Below are 19,123 nucleotides of genomic sequence, written 5' to 3' on the forward strand. Positions count from 1 at the left end.
TGTTGTTACATATGTAATTTGCTAAGTTTAAATTGACACCAAAGGGGCTGACATATGTAACACATGTTTATAACATATGTTACAATATGGGTATATATGTAACACATGTATAGCAATCTTACACATATTACATATAGGTGTTACATGTGTTACAACGTCAAGGTTACACATGTTACATATAGTTGTTGCATCAAAAAAAAATTGCCTTCACAACAACATCCGTATTCATCCAAATATTGGCATACTAACAATAAAAATAAAAATAAATTTTATATCAATAGTTGTAATGCTTCTAAAATGGTCTTCTAAAAATTGCCTTCACAACAACACCATCGTCACCACGAAAACCTGATGATGCGTTGTAATCCTTCCGCGGGTTTCGCTTCTTGATAACCATCTTCATCTTGAACACAAAACATCTTTCCACCTATGAACAAAACAAGTACATCTATTAAATATTCTATAGTTAAAACTTATTAATCTTCTATGTAACATGTGTAACGTGGCTATACATGTGTTACCTCTCTAGTGTAACACATGTTACAAACATGTGTTACATATGTGCACCCCCCCTTTGTGTCCAAAAAAGGGTTGGGGTATCTATAAGTAACTTGCATAATGTTGTTACTACATATGTAGCTAATTATCCCACAAAAAAACACGACTTTTTATTTGTAAAATAAACGAGATATTCCGAATAAATTATGAAGTTTGTACGTTTTAACATTTAACAGCCAATCTAAAAAAAACAATAAGCTGGTCTCATATACTGGGTGTAACACATGTAACACCCTATATACAACATATGTAACCCGCAGTGTAACACGTGTTACAACATATATGACAAACAGTTTAGAAATTTTAGCATTAATCTTCGTAAAAATAACAATATACTCTGTACAACCAATTTAGAAAGTCAACATTAATCTTCGTAAAAAATATCAATATACTCTTCGCATAAATGTAGCTGATAGAAATGTAACATATGTAACAAATTATGCCAGTAAAAGACACGAATTTCTATTTGTAAAACAAAACCGATATCCGATTAAATTATGAACTTTCTAAAGGTAATGAAAATGTAATATCGGAGTGAATTTATTCAAAAAAACAACTAAAAAACAAAGAAATTTGAAACATACATCGTAAAAATTATGGATTTTCAAACTAATTATCTACCATCAATGGTGATGCTGAATTTAAACAAAACTAGAACACAAATCAAACCAAATCCAATTCATAAACCCTAAAAAAAACCCAGCTCACCCACATCACCCCCCCCCACACACACAAAAATCCAACTAAAAGCAATCATTAACTCAAAATCGCTGGACAAACAATTTAGAAATTTAACTTTAATCTTCATAAAAAAATCAATACACTTTGAAGAGAGAAATACAACATACAAAAATTTCTTATAGATCTTGATTTAAAAAATAAAATAAACAAACTAGCTCTGATTTTAAATCTACCAAACGTTATACAAAGTATAAATCTAAACAAATTACATAAATTAACAAAAGTAAGATCTTTAAACCTGTTTCTCTCTCACACACTTGTGCGTGTGTTCTTGGTGTCTAGGTGAACAACATGAAAATTGTTATCTCTCCTTCCAAAACATTAGCTTTCTCTCTCTAAAAAACAGAAACAAAGATGTGATTAAAATGACACCGAGCTTCCTTTTCTTTGAGAGCTTTGATGGTGGCTTCGATCTTCAATGGTGGCTTCGATCTTCAGATTTCAAGGTTGGAAGGGATGGTGGCTTTGATCTTCGATCTTTGAGAGCTTTGATGGTGGCAGAGCATTGATGGTGGCTTCGATCTTCATATTTCAAAGGTTGGAAGGAATGGGGTGAAAGCAATGGAGTTAGGGTTCTGAAGAGAAAGGAATGGGGTATGAAGAAGAAAGAAAGAGATGGATTCTGTATGTATTTTTTTGTTTAAAAAGGGAAGAAATGATGGGTAATAAATGAGTTGATGTGATGGTGAAGAGAGTGAAATGATATCTTGATCAAATGACCAATATGCCCTTTTAACATGTGTTTTAAAAAGATGATGTGGATCAATCTTGGCCACACAATTAAGGTTTGCCAAGTTTTCTTGATTAAATGGGTTTTTCATAGATACTTACACTATATATATAATGTAAGTATCTATAGAAAACCCACTTTAATTTAGAAAACCCGGGAAACTCAAAGCTCCCGATGTTTTTTTCTTTTGAAAAAATTTACACATGTTATATACATGTTTTTAAGGGTTTTGGGCAAAAAAAATCAAAAAAGCGCCGAGTAGATATTTTAAAAAAAAATAAACAAGTTTTGGTGTAACACATGTTACAAATATGTCAGATGAATGTAACATGTGTTACACCAAAACTTGTTTATTTTTTTTTAAAATATCTACTCGGCGATTTTTTGATTTTTTTTTGCCCAAAACCCTTAAAAACATGCATATAACATGTGTAAATTTTTTCAAAACAAAAAAACATCGGGAGCTTTGAGTTTCCCGGGTTTTCTAAATTAAAGTGGGTTTTCTATACATCCTTCCCCTATATATATATATATATATATATATATATATATATATATATATATATATATATATATAATGTAAGTATCTATAGAAAACCCACTTTAATTTAGAAAACCTGGGAAACTCAAAGCTCCCGATGTTTTTTTCTTTTGAAAAAATTTACACATGTTATATACATGTTTTTAAGGGTTTTGGGCAAAAAAAATCAAAAAAGCGCCGAGTAGATATTTAAAAAAAAAATAAACAAGTTTTGGTGTAACACATGTTACAAATATGTCAGATGAATGTAACATGTGTTACACCAAAACTTGTTTATTTTTTTAAAAAATATCTGCTCGGCGCTTTTTTGATTTTTTTTTCCCAAAACCCTTAAAAACATGCATATAACATGTGTAAATTTTTTCAAAGCAAAAAAACATCGGGAGCTTTGAGTTTCCCGGGTTTTCTAAATTAAAGTGGGTTTTCTATACATCCTTCCCCTATATATATATATATATATATACAGAAACGAGATCAGGAAAAAACAGTAAAAAGTGTGAGAACGGTGAGAACGCATCCTGGCCGAAGACGTGGCGTGGGGCATGATCAGGGTCCGAGGGGTTTTTTTTGTCTTTTTAGTGTTCTTCTCCTTTCACGATTTTCGTGTTTGACATGCTTCTTTATTTTTTGCGTGCAAGATAATTTTGGCGTTATGCAGATTTATTAATTATTTGGCGTTTTATTGTTTTTCTCAGATTCTTCTCGTTGAATTAATTATTTTTGTGTCACATAGTTAATGTTTTGGCGTTACGGCTTTTTCCATGTCATTTTTGGCGTTTTGTATCTTTTTGTTAATAATTCATTACCATAAATTAGTATTTTATAAAACTACAATAAAATGAAAATCAAAATAAACTAATAGTCTTCCATAGGTGGGATTACATCTGAGATGTACCCATCACTTTCTTCAGATTCTTCATCATCAAATTTTATTTTTGCGTATAACGCCATTAGCTCGTCTCTTCTTTCCTGCAGCCTATTCTTGAATATCACTGCATCCTTGGATTTTGGATCGTTTGAAGGTGTTAAATCACAGAGTTGTTCAATGATAGATAGCAACCCTGTCCTCTACATTTCTTCCATTGGTCTTGAATATTGCACCCCGTTTTGATAAGTAGCTTTAAGTGTCCCTTCTTCCTCATGCAATACCCAACTCTAAGTTTTGGTATATGAGTATCTTCAATATCATCATCATCTTCTGCTGGATCCAGTCTTTTTATTATAGTTCTTGTTCTTTCACAATCTTTGTCTCTTGGAACCCCAAGGGCCAGGATATCCTTCTGAACGTTTTCATTCATTCCCATCATGGCTTTTATTGTTCTTACCTTTACCCTTCTCCTGTTAGAGAACTTTATGATGAATCGTTTTTCTTTCCTTTCAAACCTCCATGCAATAACCTTAGCCATTTTTTAAATTTTTTGGCGTTTTGGAGAATATGTGGCGTTTTAGTCTTTTTTAGCGTGTTTTGAGCTTGGGTTCTGATGGTCTTTTTTTATATTGACTTTTTTTCCCGCGTATGTCAGGTAATTATGGTGTTTTGAAAAAGATAAATAAATTTAATATAATAAATGTTAGTAATTATGTTTTCCGTCATCTCATTTTACTGTTTTTTGCAGTTTTACCGTATTTTGTTTTCAGACTCAACTGTTTTAATGGTGTAACACGTCAAATCTTTTGATGACTGTAATTATGGCATTTTGTTTTCCAACGGTGATTAGATAACTATTGGACTTCTTTTGTTTTAAATTCTTTGCACATTGTTTCACGCTTTTTTTAATAATATTAGTTGTTCAAATTAATTTTATTATAGTTTGGTAGTTTTTTGGGGGCTTTTTTATGGCATTATGGCGTTTTACGCGTATTTGCTAAATTTGGCATTTTACTATATTTTTCATTGACTGACATTACAAAACAAACAATAGATAAAGAAAATAAAAAAAAAAACAAAGCAGAAGCAATTTATGATTTAAAATCTTCAGTGTCCTCAGTCTCTTTTTTCTTTTGAAACTACAAGAAATATGACAAATAAATGGCGTTTTGGGTTTGGCATTGTTTATTTTCTTTGTTCATGTGTTGTATTGTCTTTGTGGATGTTGGATACACAGAGTGATCCCCCTGTGGGTGGAAGCTATCTGCCTGTGGTCTTCATTATATTCATTGAGGCCAAAGTAGCATTTACACTGGTATATATCTCTTCTTATCATCCAAACCTTCTTCAGGAACAAAGATGACAGTATGATATATGGGTGTCATCAGTCCCTCTTTTTTCAATTTTGTCCATCTCATGCAGCAAAATCTTTCTAGACTCACGTAACAAATCATTAAATGAAGCTTCATACAGAACATGAACATTACTGTGGATCAAAGAAAATATGTTTGTTGTCGTTGTATTTTTTGGCGTTTTATATTGAGTTGTAATTTTTTTTAGCAACCAATGTGTGTTTTTTTGTGTGATAAACGGAAGGTGGTGAGGCGTTTCTATTTATAGAATTTTTTTGACGCCTAGTTTAGGCGGGATGTTATTTTTATAACAAAAAATGTAATTAACATTTATCGGATGTAAACTTTGGCGTTATAGATAATGGCGTTTCATATTTTATGGCGTTTTATTTTTCAATGACGTTTTATGTGAGGAATGGTTTTTTACTTTTTTACCCTTAATGACGCGCGTCCACGTAATAAAATTGGTGTTATTTACTAAAATGCCACCGCGCCAATCTAGTCCATAGATTGTTTTGATTGGACGACCCATAAGCGTTCTCACCGTTCTCACACTTTTCACCGTTTTCTCTAAATCCTGACCCTATATATACATACATATATATATACATACATACATATATATATATATATATATATACATACATATATATATACATACATATATATATATACATACATATATATATATACATACATATATATATATATATATATATATATATATATTGGAAGGTTAACGTACATTACGGCTTAACGTACATCACGTACGACAGGTAATTACGCACGTTCATTTTAAAATCACGCACGTTATAACTCAAAAATCCAAAATAACGCATGTTGAAACACAATAATCACGCATATTGAAAACATTAATCACGCATGTTATAGAACAAATCATGCAGTTGTTGTGCGTGAAGTACGTTAAGCCGTAATATACGATATACTTTTTATATATATATATATCACTATATATATATATGGTGTTAAACCAAATTGAATTAACCGAATCGCGTATAATTGAACCGAATCTAAAAATTCGTTATAGGTATGAAATTATCGTAACATACCGTATAAAAAAACTTTATGAGAAGGAAAAACCAAATGTCTAACCCAACTCTTGTTGGATAGATTTAAAAACAAAACTTATAAAAATTATTTTCTTTTTTTCTTGGATTTCCCGTCCATTGGTAATCTAAAGCTGAATATAGACGCAATATAAAAATATACTTTTATAAATCGGTAAGACGCCGCTAAATATCCATAAACAATTAACAAATAATTTTTTTATTTATTTTAGGGATCAGATGGTAGGTTATCTAATAAAAACTAAAATTTATTTTTCCACTTTTGGTTTCTCCGATGATGATGACGATAACTTTCCTTTTGTATGATACTGGTTTGGTAAGTAGTGATAGCATGATATAATGCTATGTGATATGATATAAAACGATACCATATATAATATGACATGATACCATATAATACGTTACAAATAGTATGCCGTATCTTACTATATCGTATCATATCATATTAAATAATAGCTTAGTATATCATATCATATCATATTAAATAATAGCATATCATATCATATCATATTAAATAATAGAATATCATATCGTAGCCTAGCATTTATATCATATCTTGTCATATCAAAAGGAATAGAATACCATACACTACAACATAACACAATAAATACAATGCACTACAATATAGCACAACAAAATATAAGGTATGATATGCTATAATATGGTTTCATAAAATGTAATATAGTCTAATTTTGTATAATCTTATCTTATTTAACCAATTTAATATTAAGTGAATCTTATATATATATATATATATATATATATATATATATATATATATATATATATATATATATATATAGTGAATTACAAGTTTTGTATTTATTTTTTATAGAAAATTTCAGGTGGTGGTATCCTTTATCTTTAAAATTGATTAGTTTTTACCGGATGTTTTAAAATATTAAAACTTACGTCCTTTACCCCAAAGCTAATCTTTAAGAAGAAAAAACTAAATATCTAAATGAACTCTTGTGTGACAGATTTAAAACCAAAACTTATAAAAGAAAATTTTCTTTTTTTTCTTGGATTTCCTGTCCATGTCCATTGGTAATCTATAGTCGAATATCCACGTAATATAAAAATATATTTTTTATCCATCCATGATACGTCCGTAAAAATCAACAACAATTAACATATATTTTTATTTATTTATTTTACCGATTAGTTCGTAGGTTGTCTAATAAAAGCTGAAATTTATTTTTCCATTTTTGGTTTCTAGGATGACGATAATTTTCCTTCTATGATATTGGTTTGAGAAGTGGTGATAGCATAAGATAATGATAAATGATATGATATGAAATGATATAAGTACTAGATCATATAATATGATACCATACTGGTTTGGAAGGTTGTCTAATAAAAACTAAAATTTATAAATCAGTAAGACGTGGGTAAAAATTCAAAAACAATTAACAAATATTTTTTTTATTTGTTTTAGAGATTAGTTGTTAGGTTATCTAAAAAAAATAAAATTTAATTTTCCATTTTTGGTTTCTCGGATGACCATAATTTTCCTTCTGTGTGATATTTGGTTTGGGAAGTAGTGATAGCATGATATAATGTTATATGATAAGATATGAAATGATATGATATATAATATGACATGATACGTATGATACGTTATCAATAGTATGTGGTATCTTAATTTATCTTATCATATCATATTAAATAATACCATATCGTATCGTATCATATCATAGCACTTATATCTTATCATATCATATCAAAAGGAGTAGAATACCATACACTACAACACAACACAATAAATACAATGCACTACAATACTATCTAATGTAATATAGCACAATAAAATATAAGATATGATATGCTATAAAATGGTTTCATAAAATGTAACATAGTATAATTTTGTGTAATATTATCTTATTTAACCAAATTAATATTAAGTGAATCTTAAATATATATATAGTGAATTACAAGTTTTGTACTTAATTTGTATAGAAAATTTCAGGTGATGGTGTTCTTTATCTTTAAAATTGATTAGCTTTTACTTGATGTTTTAAAATATTAAACCTTATGTCCTTTACCCCGAAGCTAATCTAACCAAAACTTATAATAAAATGTTTTCTTTTTGTTTCTTGAATTTCCTGTCCATGTCCATTGGTAAAATTGTCGTTTGGTAATTGATAGAGGCATTAGGACAAACCCGTTTAGGTTTGATTTATAATGGTGCGTTCACATCTTTACTAATTGCTCAATTTTCATTTCTTATGTGAATAGCCCGTTTGGTTCTTACGAATCTAGAACTTGACAACCTGATACGTTCCAAATCCTTATCGACAAAAATTCAAGTAAGTAAATGATAGAGGCATTAGGACAAACCCACTTTTAAAATAAAACCTATATTTTCTTTGATTTATACAAAAACACCCCCCTAGTTAAACCCTTTGAGCCTTAAAAACCTTTTCTATTTCAAACCTACAAAAACTACCATTTTCATTTTTCATTCTTCATTTTTGTAAATTTATCGGTTATGAAATTACGACTACGGCTCTGTTTCAATCTTGGCAACAAAAAAAATCAGAAAAATTTGAAAAACATGCTAAGGTATTTTTGCTAAGCCAAAAAACAATAGAAAAAAACCGATAGTTTACGTTTTTACCCCTTTCTCGAATAAAACCTACCAAACCTGAACCACCACCTACCCTTCAAAGTCGTCTTGATATTTATAAGGATTTAACGTCAAAAGGAGGAGGTTTGATCGATCGCCAATTCTATGGTAGGAGTAAGTTCCTAATCGGGCACGAGCGTTTCACTTAAGATTGTCCGAGTGTTGAGTAAATACTTGTGAGGTGTGTAAAATTGTATATAACTAAATGGAAATTTATAAAGGTATATTATGCCCAAAGTAAATAACTTTTTGTAAATTGAGTTTTAAATAAATCTTGACGAATAGGATTGTAAATAAAATAAAAACAAAATAGATTTAAAACTTGGATACCCGACACTCTAAAGATAAGACCCAAAAACCTTCTCTTCTACCTATTCCATTTGGGTGTGTAAGCCACGTAATAGAAGTTTGCTTGAGAACAAGCAAAGATTCAAGTGTGGGGGCATTTGATGTGATCAAAATACAACATATAAGTTATGTCAAGTACGGCATAAATGCAACCCTTTTTTATTACTAATGTTGGAAAAAGATCGTGTTTTCGCCCCTTAAATATTTTCAGGAATAAAAGAGCTTAAATTTGCAAAAGAAGCGAAAAGACCGCAAAATCCAACATAAATGAAAAGAAGAAGGAATTGTTGCAGTTCGTCAAGCCCCGACTCACATCCAAACCTCAAAATAACAAGAAAAGAAGGCTGACACGGAGCTGTATCCACCTGACACAGGTGGTGTCCAAAGGTGGATACTGGGCAAAAGAAAAAGACAACTGTAAAAGACAAAAATGGCATCGAACACAGGGCCGTGCTAAGCCAACACGGGGCGTGGTCAACTCAAAGATTTGCAGAATCTACGATAGTACAACAAGTAATTTGGCCACGGGTATAACAAGCCTCCTAAAATTTATTAGAACATCCCTATACGTCCTAAAATACACCCCGTACACGAAAAATAGGCCCGTAATACCTTTAATTTAACAAAATCAAGAAAAACAAGATTTAAGAGGCTCTCACGGGGCGCGACAGACTCCTCTTGATCTGTCGCGGAGCGCGAGCGAGTGATATGTGGCGTCACCCGGTGCCGCCACATGGCGTGACACTCGGCGGACCTCCACCGGTGACTGGCCAAGGCTAGGCCTTAGCCAGCCTAGCTCGCTGGGCGTGAAAGCCCTGTCCTCATCCGTCACGGGGCGCGAGAAAGCAGCCGAACAACCCTATAAATAGAGGCAATCGGTATTCAGTTTCAAATCGTTCAAATTCGATCTCCCTCTCTAAATCTCTGAATAGCAATTATAATACCGGGTATAATACCCCCCAATTAGCGAAGCTTTACCTCGTTGTAAGTATTATAACCCCCGGTTACGTATTAGATACGCTGCCCGATTGATCTACTGCTCCATAACGCATGTCAAGGCTCTGCCTTACTCACTCGTTGGATTTCTGTCTCGGAGAGGGTATAACTAATGTAAATTTGGGTTATTATACTAACGCGTATGCATTGTTTAATTTATTAGATTATAACCAGGAAGTCACAAGGAAATACCTAAAAAAGCAATGTGAGTGATTGATCTTTTCACAAATTGTGTTTACAAAACCTCAATTGTTTTAAATTATATTTAACAGTGATTGAGTATTTGTATTCTACAATTACCGTCGGTATGTTGGGGTTTTGTATACAAAATTTGTTGCTACACTGTGAGTAGTAACATGCTCGGGCAATGAAGGAGCCATTGCAGCTCTACGTTGGATAAAAAAGACTGAGGCAGTCTTAAAAATAAGCAAGTATGCAGAAGAAGATAAAATCATGTTTGCTTCCAATCTTTTTAAGAATGCAACTCTAGAATGGTGGAACACTATTCTCCAGTCTAAGGGGAGTGACAGAGTCTTAAATATGGAATGGATTGAATTTAAAAACATGGTTGAAAGAAAATTTTGTCCTCCCAATGAAAAAGAACAGATAGCTAATAAGTTCTTAAACCTTAGAATGACTGGAGTTGACTGTAAGGGTTACACTACCGTATTCTTTGAATATGCTCGAATAGTGCCAACCCTAGCCTCACCAGAACCAATATTAATCTCCCGTTATATCTGGGGATTAATCAGCGAGATTAGACATGTAGTCAAGGCAGCTAGACCACAAACCATAGAAGAAGCTGTAGAACTAGGCAATACCTTGACTGATGAACTAGTACATACACAAGAAGAAAACTAGAGGAAGAACCTAGCTCAAAAGATTACCAAAGAATTTCGCTGCGGTAATTCGAACCATGGGAAAAACATAGGTTCTACCTCTACACCATACTGTAAGTCCTGCAATAAAAAGAATTTAGGGAAATGTTCCACATACTACAACTTCTGCAAAATACCGGGACACAAGGAAGAAGACTGCAGGAAGAAACCTAGTAATGGAGTATGCTTCAACTATGGAGAAAAAAGGCATATCAAGCTGAACTGTCCGAAACTACCTCCAGCCATGAACAACAAGACTACTAAGAATGCTAGAGCATTTGTTCTGACTATAGAAGAATCCAAGATGATTCCGGACGTGATTGCCGGAACGTTTTTAGTTAATGATATTTTTGCTAAAGTATGATTTGACTCTTGTGCGAACCAAAGTTTTATTAATACTTCATTTTGCAAACTTCTCAATCAACCATTAACTAAACTCCAACAAGAATGTCTAGTAGAAACGGCAAATGGAGACTCCATTAAGATTACTGAAATCTTGCAGGGAGCAAGAATAGAAATTTTAAACCAAAATTTTATTGCTAATCTTTACCCAATGAATCTGGATGGATTTGATATTGTATTAGGAATGGATTGGTTAATAGCCAATAAAGCCAGTATTTTATGTTATCAAAAGTCAATACAAGTAAATTCACCAAAGGGTGAAAAGATCACAATTAAGGGAGACAAACAACCTCGATCCACGAAATTCATCTCTGTTATGAAAATAAGAAGTTGTGCAAGGAAGGATCCCTAGTGTATATGATTTCCATAATCATTAACACTAAAGGAAAAGAATTGAAAGATATTCCTGTAGTATCTCAATTCTCCAATGTGTTTCCAGAGGAATTACCGGGACTACCACCAGACAGGGAAGTCGAATTCAGAATTCACCTGCTACCAGAAACATTTGGATGAACTTCTTGAGAAAGGATTCATACAGCCTAGTTCATCGCCATGGGGAGCACCAATCTTGTTTGTCAAGAAAAAGGACGGATCGATGCATATAAGCATTGATTACCAAGAATTGTACAAAGTCACGATTAAAAATCGGTACCCATTGCCAAGAATCGATGATCTGTTCGATCAATTGCATGGAGCTCGATTCTTTTCTAAGATCGACTTAAGTTCAGGATATCATCAATTAAAGGTACAGGAAGAGGACATTCCTAAAACTGCAATTAAAGGTACAGGAAGAGGACATTCCTAAAACTGCCTTTAGAACAAGGTATGACCATTATGAATTTACAGTCATGCAATTTGGTTTAACCAATGCCCCAGCTGCATTTATGGACATGGTGAATATAATATGTAAACAATATCTGGATAAATTCATAAGTGTCTTTATAGATGATATTCTAATTTACTCTAAGAGCAAAGAGGAACATGCAGCGCATCTGCATGCACTCCTTACATTATTAAGAAAGGAAAAGCTTTATGCTAAATTTTCGAAATGTGAGTTTTGGTTAGAAGAAGTGCAATTCCTTGGACATTTAGTAAATCATGAAGGAATTCATGTGGATCCCACAAAGATCGAGGCAATCACTAAATGGAAATACCTGAGTCACCAACGGAGGTGAGAAGTTTTCTAGGACTGGTCGGTTATTATATACGTTTTATCCGAGATTTTTGTAGAATAGCTATTCCTTTAACAAAATTGACCCATAAGTCAATTAAGTTTGAATGCGGACCAAAACAGGAAAAGCCTTTAGAATTCTTAAGCAAAGATTAACCAACACACCCATACTAGCATTACCAGAAGGAACTGAAGATTTTGTAGTCTATTGTGACGCTTCTAAGTTAAGTTATGGATGTGTGTTGATGCAACTCAGAAGGTTATAGCCTATGCCTCTGGACAACTTAAGAATCGTGAAGAGAATTATACAACCCACGATTTAGAATTAGGAGGCATAATTTTTGCCCTTAAAATTTGGAGACATAATCTTTACGGTAGTAAGTTTACCATTTTCACCGATCATAAGAGTTTAAGATATATTTTTGGGCAAAAGGAGTTAAATATGAGACAGAGACGCTGGATGGAAATTCTTAGTGATTATGATTGTAATATCCAGTATCATGCAGGAAAGGCTAATGTAGTAGCTGATGCTTTAAGTCGAAAGTATCATGAAAAGCCAAAAAGAGTACGTTCTCTCAAATTAAATCTGCAGATAGATTTAAATGAACAAATTAGAGAAGTACAGGAATCAGTAATCAAGGATGATACTGAAAAATTGAAAGGAATGATTAAGGAATTAGAACAACGAACAGATGGAATTTGGAGATTCCATCAGAAAAGAATTTGGATACCCAAACAAGGAAAACTACGCCACCGAATTTTTGAAGAAGCCCATAAGTCTAAGTATACGATACATCCTGGAAGTGATAAGATGTATCAAGACTTAAGAAATAATTTCTGATGGATAGGAATGAAAAAGGATGTAGCGGCTTATGTTGCCAAGTGTCTAACCTGTTCACAAGTTAAAGCTGAACACCAAAAACCTTCAGGTTTATTGTAGCAACTAGAAATGCCAATATGGAAATGGGAATTCATAACAATGGATTTTGTTACCAAATTACCCAAGACACGAAAAGGAAATGATACAATGTTGGTGCATAATGTCTATAGCCTACGTCTACAGTCTAGGTCATGTTGATAGCTTGTAATAGGGGTCAGAACGTCAAAAATGTAATTTTATGTTGTTTTGAAGTGATTTCACACGAAATAGCATTTGACTATTTCGTACGAAATCAAAGTTGGGTATTTCGTACGAAATGACAAGTGGTCATTTCGTGCGAAATCAACTGCCTATATATATGGCAGTGTTGTTTCTCATTTGGTACGAAATCAGTTGCTGTGTAACGAAGTGCTGCCCAATTTTCACTGTGTAATCAAGTTGAATATCAATGAGAAATGTGTTTTAAGTATAATTCTCTATTTCTACACCTTTCTATCACTGATTCTAGGTTGTTTGACTGTTTCCGCCTTTCAAACAGCTTTGTGTTGACTCTGAACGACTCATATAGGTCGCAAAACGATCCTACAAGTGGTATCAGAGCTCATGATGACTCAATTCACTTGAATCAGTGCTTAAAATTATGTTTTTCTACTCATTCTTGGACTTCTGGACAAATTCGTGGACAAAATGGACTGATCTCTGATATAACGTGTAAAATACAGTTTTAACAAACCCTTGAAAGAATCAGACCTAAATTCAGACTAAAAGTGACAAAAATGGGCCAAAAACTTGTTTTCGTTTGAACGAGCCACTATTTCGTTTGAAAAGTTGAGGTTATTTCGCACGAAATGACTCATTTCGTTTGAAAAAATCATTCCGTTTGGCTATTTCGCACGAAAACAAGTTCTGGGTTGATTTCGTACGAAATGATTTTTCATTTCGCATGAAAAGTTGATTTCGTCTGAAAAGATTGATTTCGTTTGAAAACTGTTTTCGTTTGAAGAGGTATTTCGTGTGAGAATCTGATTTCGCTTGAAGATCATTTCGTTTGTGTGATTTTGTACGAAAGTCCATTTTGTGTGTAGAAGGTGTTTTCGCTTGAAAGTGACCAGTTTTCAAAACTTGAAAATTTTTTCCGTAAACTTTTTTCGTAAAATGGATAACCAAGAGTTTTACAACTTTTTTGCCGGTGGGGGAATGACGGCAGTACAAACCCCAGCTAGTATCATGCAAAATGTGAACATGGAGAATGAACTCGGTACGATGCAGAAACCGCCGAAGTGATGAACATTGACGAGTATGCTGGTTGGTAGGGAAGGTTTAAGACATGGGTGCAAGCAAACCATTTCGAGTGTTGGATGAAAATCGAATCAAAATATGTTCCTCCAAAGAATGGTTCAGGGATTGAGAAAACGATTAGCAGTTTGACTCCACTTGAACAAGAAGACTTCAAGGCAGAAAAGAAGATGATGAGTATCCTACAACAAGCTATCAAAGAGGATATCTTAGTGTTACTGCAATATCAGGATACTGCACAATCCGTTTGGAATGCTTTGAAAGTAAAGTTTCTTGGAAATGTGTCTATGATTAAAAGCAAAACTGCTTTGCTAAAGAAGGAGTTTGATATCTTCACGGGAATCAAGGGTGAGACAACTAAGGAATTGATTGAGCGATATTGCCATCTGGTTGTTGAGATGAAGCGATTGAGTATTGAGAAAACTGATGAAGAGTGGGTTGATAAGTTGGCGGATGCATTACTATACGATGAATGGGGTACTTATTTGTTGGTATTGAAAAATAATTTGGAGTATGTTGGATTCAACCTTAGCACATTCATTGAGAAGATTGAAGCATATGAACTTGAGTTGAAAAAGATCAGAAAGATGAATTCTTCCAGTGTTCAACAAGACGTTTCATTATACTACAAAGGAAGCTCTTCGGCAACAACGAATCTAAGCCCAAAAATCCAGACAGCTTTCAGTGCAGATTCAACATCCGGTGTTTCATCAAGTACATCAAGTAACAACAATCATTCACCATTTGCAAGTTATGAACCAAACCCCAAGGTTCCAGAACAAGTGTCTCCACAAAGCTCATCAAGCTCAAATAATCAGGGATATGTTTCTGGGATACAGTGTAATATTGCGGTAAACATCAAAAATGGACAAGAGTTTACAGAAGTGGCTGCAAAGCAACACATCTCACTGTTAGCTTCCGTTCTTGAGTCATATGAGAGTTTAGTAGCTGGAAGGATCGGTAACCCCAACATGACAAAGGAGGATTACGATCAGATTGATCCAGAGGAGCTAGATTTGATCGATATCAAATGGGGAATGGCAAGCTTGGTGAGGAGAGCTCAAAGATTTATGGAAATAACTGGTCGGAACAGTCTTTCAGGACCAGATAGCAAGCTCGGGTTTGATAAATCAAAAGTCACATGTTTCAAATGTAAAGAGAGGGGACATTTCAAGCGTGAGTGTCTGAATAGAGAGGTCAACAACCATCAAAATCCGTTCTCAAACGACTACTACAGACAAGCAATCTATCACAAGACAAGTTAACAACCATTCACCCAAAGACCTCAGATCGAAAACAAGCCTGAAAAAGCTCTTCTAGTGAATCAAGATGATGAGAAGGTTGTTGAAGGTTTTTGCTGGGATAAGTATATCCCTGGTAGTGAGGGCATAGCAATGATGGCAGAGATTGTGGAAGAGCCTGAATGCGTTGTTGAAACAGAAGAAGTCAATGAAGTCGTGACTGAAGAGAGTTTGGCTGATCTTGAAGAAGTAGCTGTAGAAGTTAATCTGAACAGGAGATTATTGTTAGTTCTTTCAAATCAATAATGCCTGCTAATATGTTTGAATCTTTTGCAGGTTTTTTCAGTGAGCCAACCTCAGGACTCTGTCCGCAATACGACGTTGAGAAAGCTCCAGTTTAAGAGAAAATAGACATTTCCAAAGAAATGAATGAAGAGACTCTAAAAGAAATTGTTGACAAGGCGTTGATGGGCAAGCTAAAAGAGGTAGAAACAGAATCTGTCGAAACAGAGTCAGTGGAAAGTGTGTCCGTTGATACGGAGTCAGTCAAAAAGGAGTCTGACGAAAAATCAGAAAATGACGAGAACAAATCAGGAGAAGAGTCTGAGTCAGAGTTTGATGGTTTTGGTAACCGGATGTTAAAATTTATAACAAAGAAAAGGTTTCTAAAACGGTTGATTCAATTCATGAAACTCCATGCAAAAATTGTTCTATACCCTGCATAGAATGTCTTGAAAAAGACAAAAAGTTTCAAGAATTGAAGAAATTTACTGATGAAGTAAAATATGATCTCAGTGAGATAAAAGAAGCATATGACACTTTGGCACGATCAATAAAAATGATTAAAAAAGAAAGTTTTGAAAATGATAAAGCCACGAATTTGCTAAAATCTACTGTCATTGATAAAAAGATGGAGATTAACATCCATCTGGACACAATTGCTTCTTTGAAAAAAGAACTTGAGTTAATGAGAATTGAAACTGAGAGAGTTGATAAGAAACTAATGAGTTATGTTGCTTCATCATATGTGATTGATCAAATCGTTCCGCAACAACCTGATGCGAAACCTGTCTTCAAAAGTGTTCCACCCCCAATGTGGAATCATTATACACAAAAATATCCAGATGGGGTGGAAACTGCGTTGAATCTCAAGTTGAGAATCATTGAAAATGAGTTGCCTGAGAATATTGATGTTACATTCTCTCCATCCGAAACTGATAATGAGTCACAGGTTATCAAAACCGTTGTTGACCAAGTGTTAGATGAAGAAAGTGATAACTCATAGTTTGATACTGTGAAAACTCCATTTCTGATTCTGAAGAAGATGGTAACTTCTTAGACAAGTTCATACCAAAATCAGATACAGTTGTGAATGATGATTCGATCATTATGGTTTACACAATGACCGGAACTTAGAAACTTTATTCTGATTTTGAGTATCCAATTCAAAATGCCAGATTGGAAAATGTTGAGAAGGTGTTTAAACTGGTTGAGATTGACATTTCAGAGGTCAACAACAACAAATTTCTTTCCAAACCGAAAAAGTCTTTTGTAACACAACAATCAACCAACTCGGGAAAGAAAGAGTGGGTGGGTAATCATGGTAAGAACAAAAGACAAGGTAACAACTTTAAAAAGAAGGGTGTCGGTTTTGAAAAGAAAATGGCTAAAAATGAGGTAAAACCAAAGAAAAAGTTGTGTGATTTTTTGTTGCTGGTAAGAACACTGTTGAGGAAAAGGACTATATCTTCAGTCAAAAAGCCATTGATGATTTCAATGCAGCTAAGAAGTTGAAACAGGAGACCTACAGATCAACTTTTTTCGAGTATGACAAAAGAATCTGCTACCGCTACAATGAAATTGGTCATATGGCCAAGCAGTGTGTGAAAAAGCTTGAGAAACCAGTTTTGCAAAAACCCAAACCTAAAACTCCAACTGATGTTAAGGGTAAAAAACCAATGATTTTCCCCGTTCAAATTTTGAAAAGAGGTGAATCTTTGAAGCCCGAAGAAAAGCCGAAATCAACATTTGAGATTGGCGAATCTTCGAAAACCCAAAAGACTTCAAAGGTTTATCCGAAGACGAAAATTTTTGAAAATCAATCATGGGTGGCAAAAACAAAACAGTCAGTTGAAGAGAAGAAGATGGAAAATGTTTTGAAAACTGAATCAAAAGTTTTGGAAAATGATGTTGAAAAACTGGGAATTGAACTAGACAATTTGCTTGAGGAATTTTCACCAATTAAAGGGGGAGATTTAAAACCAAAAGCCAAACCTGCTGTTCCAAATGTCATCTTTAACATTCTGAAAGTTGATGTGTCATCTGATCTTATTTTTGGTAGTGTTCCAAAGGTAAAGAAGTCATGGCTTCATTGTTTGAATGGATTTCTTTAATGATTCAGGGGCTTCCGAGGTCAATAATCTCAAAGTGGATCATGGACAGTGGAGATTTGAGGCATATGACGGGAATGTTGGCTTTGCTCTATGATGTCAAATCTATCAACGGAGGATATGTTGGATTTGCAGGGAATCAGGGTGGCACAATAGTTGGTGAAGGAACTCTGACAAATGGAGTCGTGACGTTTGACAAAGTGAACTATATCATCGAACTTGAAAACAATCTGTTGAGCATCTCGCAGATCAGTGACAAGTCTTTTACAGTACACTTTACTAAAAATGAATGTTTAATCATAAAACCTGGTTTTAAAATTCATGAGGACATGGTGTTGATGGGAGCTCCACAAGAAAATGACTTGTATGTACTCGATATGAGCGTCGCAACAACAACAGATCATAAGAAACAATGTTTTGTGACAAAAACAAAGGCAACAGAAAAAGAGACAAAAATGTGGCATCGAAAGATGGGCCACATTCATGTTAGAAAAATGAATTTTCTTGTACACAATGATCTAGTCGAAGGTGTAAATCTTAAAAAAATTCATTTGAATGATGATTGTGTAGAGTGCAAGAAGGGAAAGCAGACAAAGAGGACACACCCACAGAAGTTGCTGAATTCAATCAAGGTACCGCTCGAGAGACTCCACATGGATCTCTTTGGACCAGTTAATGTGAAAAGTATTATATGAGACTTGTACTGTTTAGTAGTCACTGATGACTTCACTAGATTTTCTTAGGTGATGTGTCTGGAGAGGAAAGATCAAACATTTGATTCTCTGATTATCTTATTCAAGAAGATGGAAATGCTGTACAAATTGCCGATCCAGAGAATACGAAGTGATAATGGAACAGAGTTCAAAAACAATCGCATGCTCGAGTTTTGTAATGAAAAAGGAATTCTTCATGAGTTTAGTGCACCCTACACTCCACAGCAAAATGGTGTAGTTGAATAAAAGAATCGCACCTTGATTGAAACAGCTCGAACTATGCTCGCCAATTCCAAGTTGC

This window comes from Helianthus annuus, chromosome 1 (assembly GCF_002127325.2).
Source record: "Helianthus annuus cultivar XRQ/B chromosome 1, HanXRQr2.0-SUNRISE, whole genome shotgun sequence".
NCBI classification, from domain to species: Eukaryota; Viridiplantae; Streptophyta; class Magnoliopsida; order Asterales; family Asteraceae; genus Helianthus; species Helianthus annuus.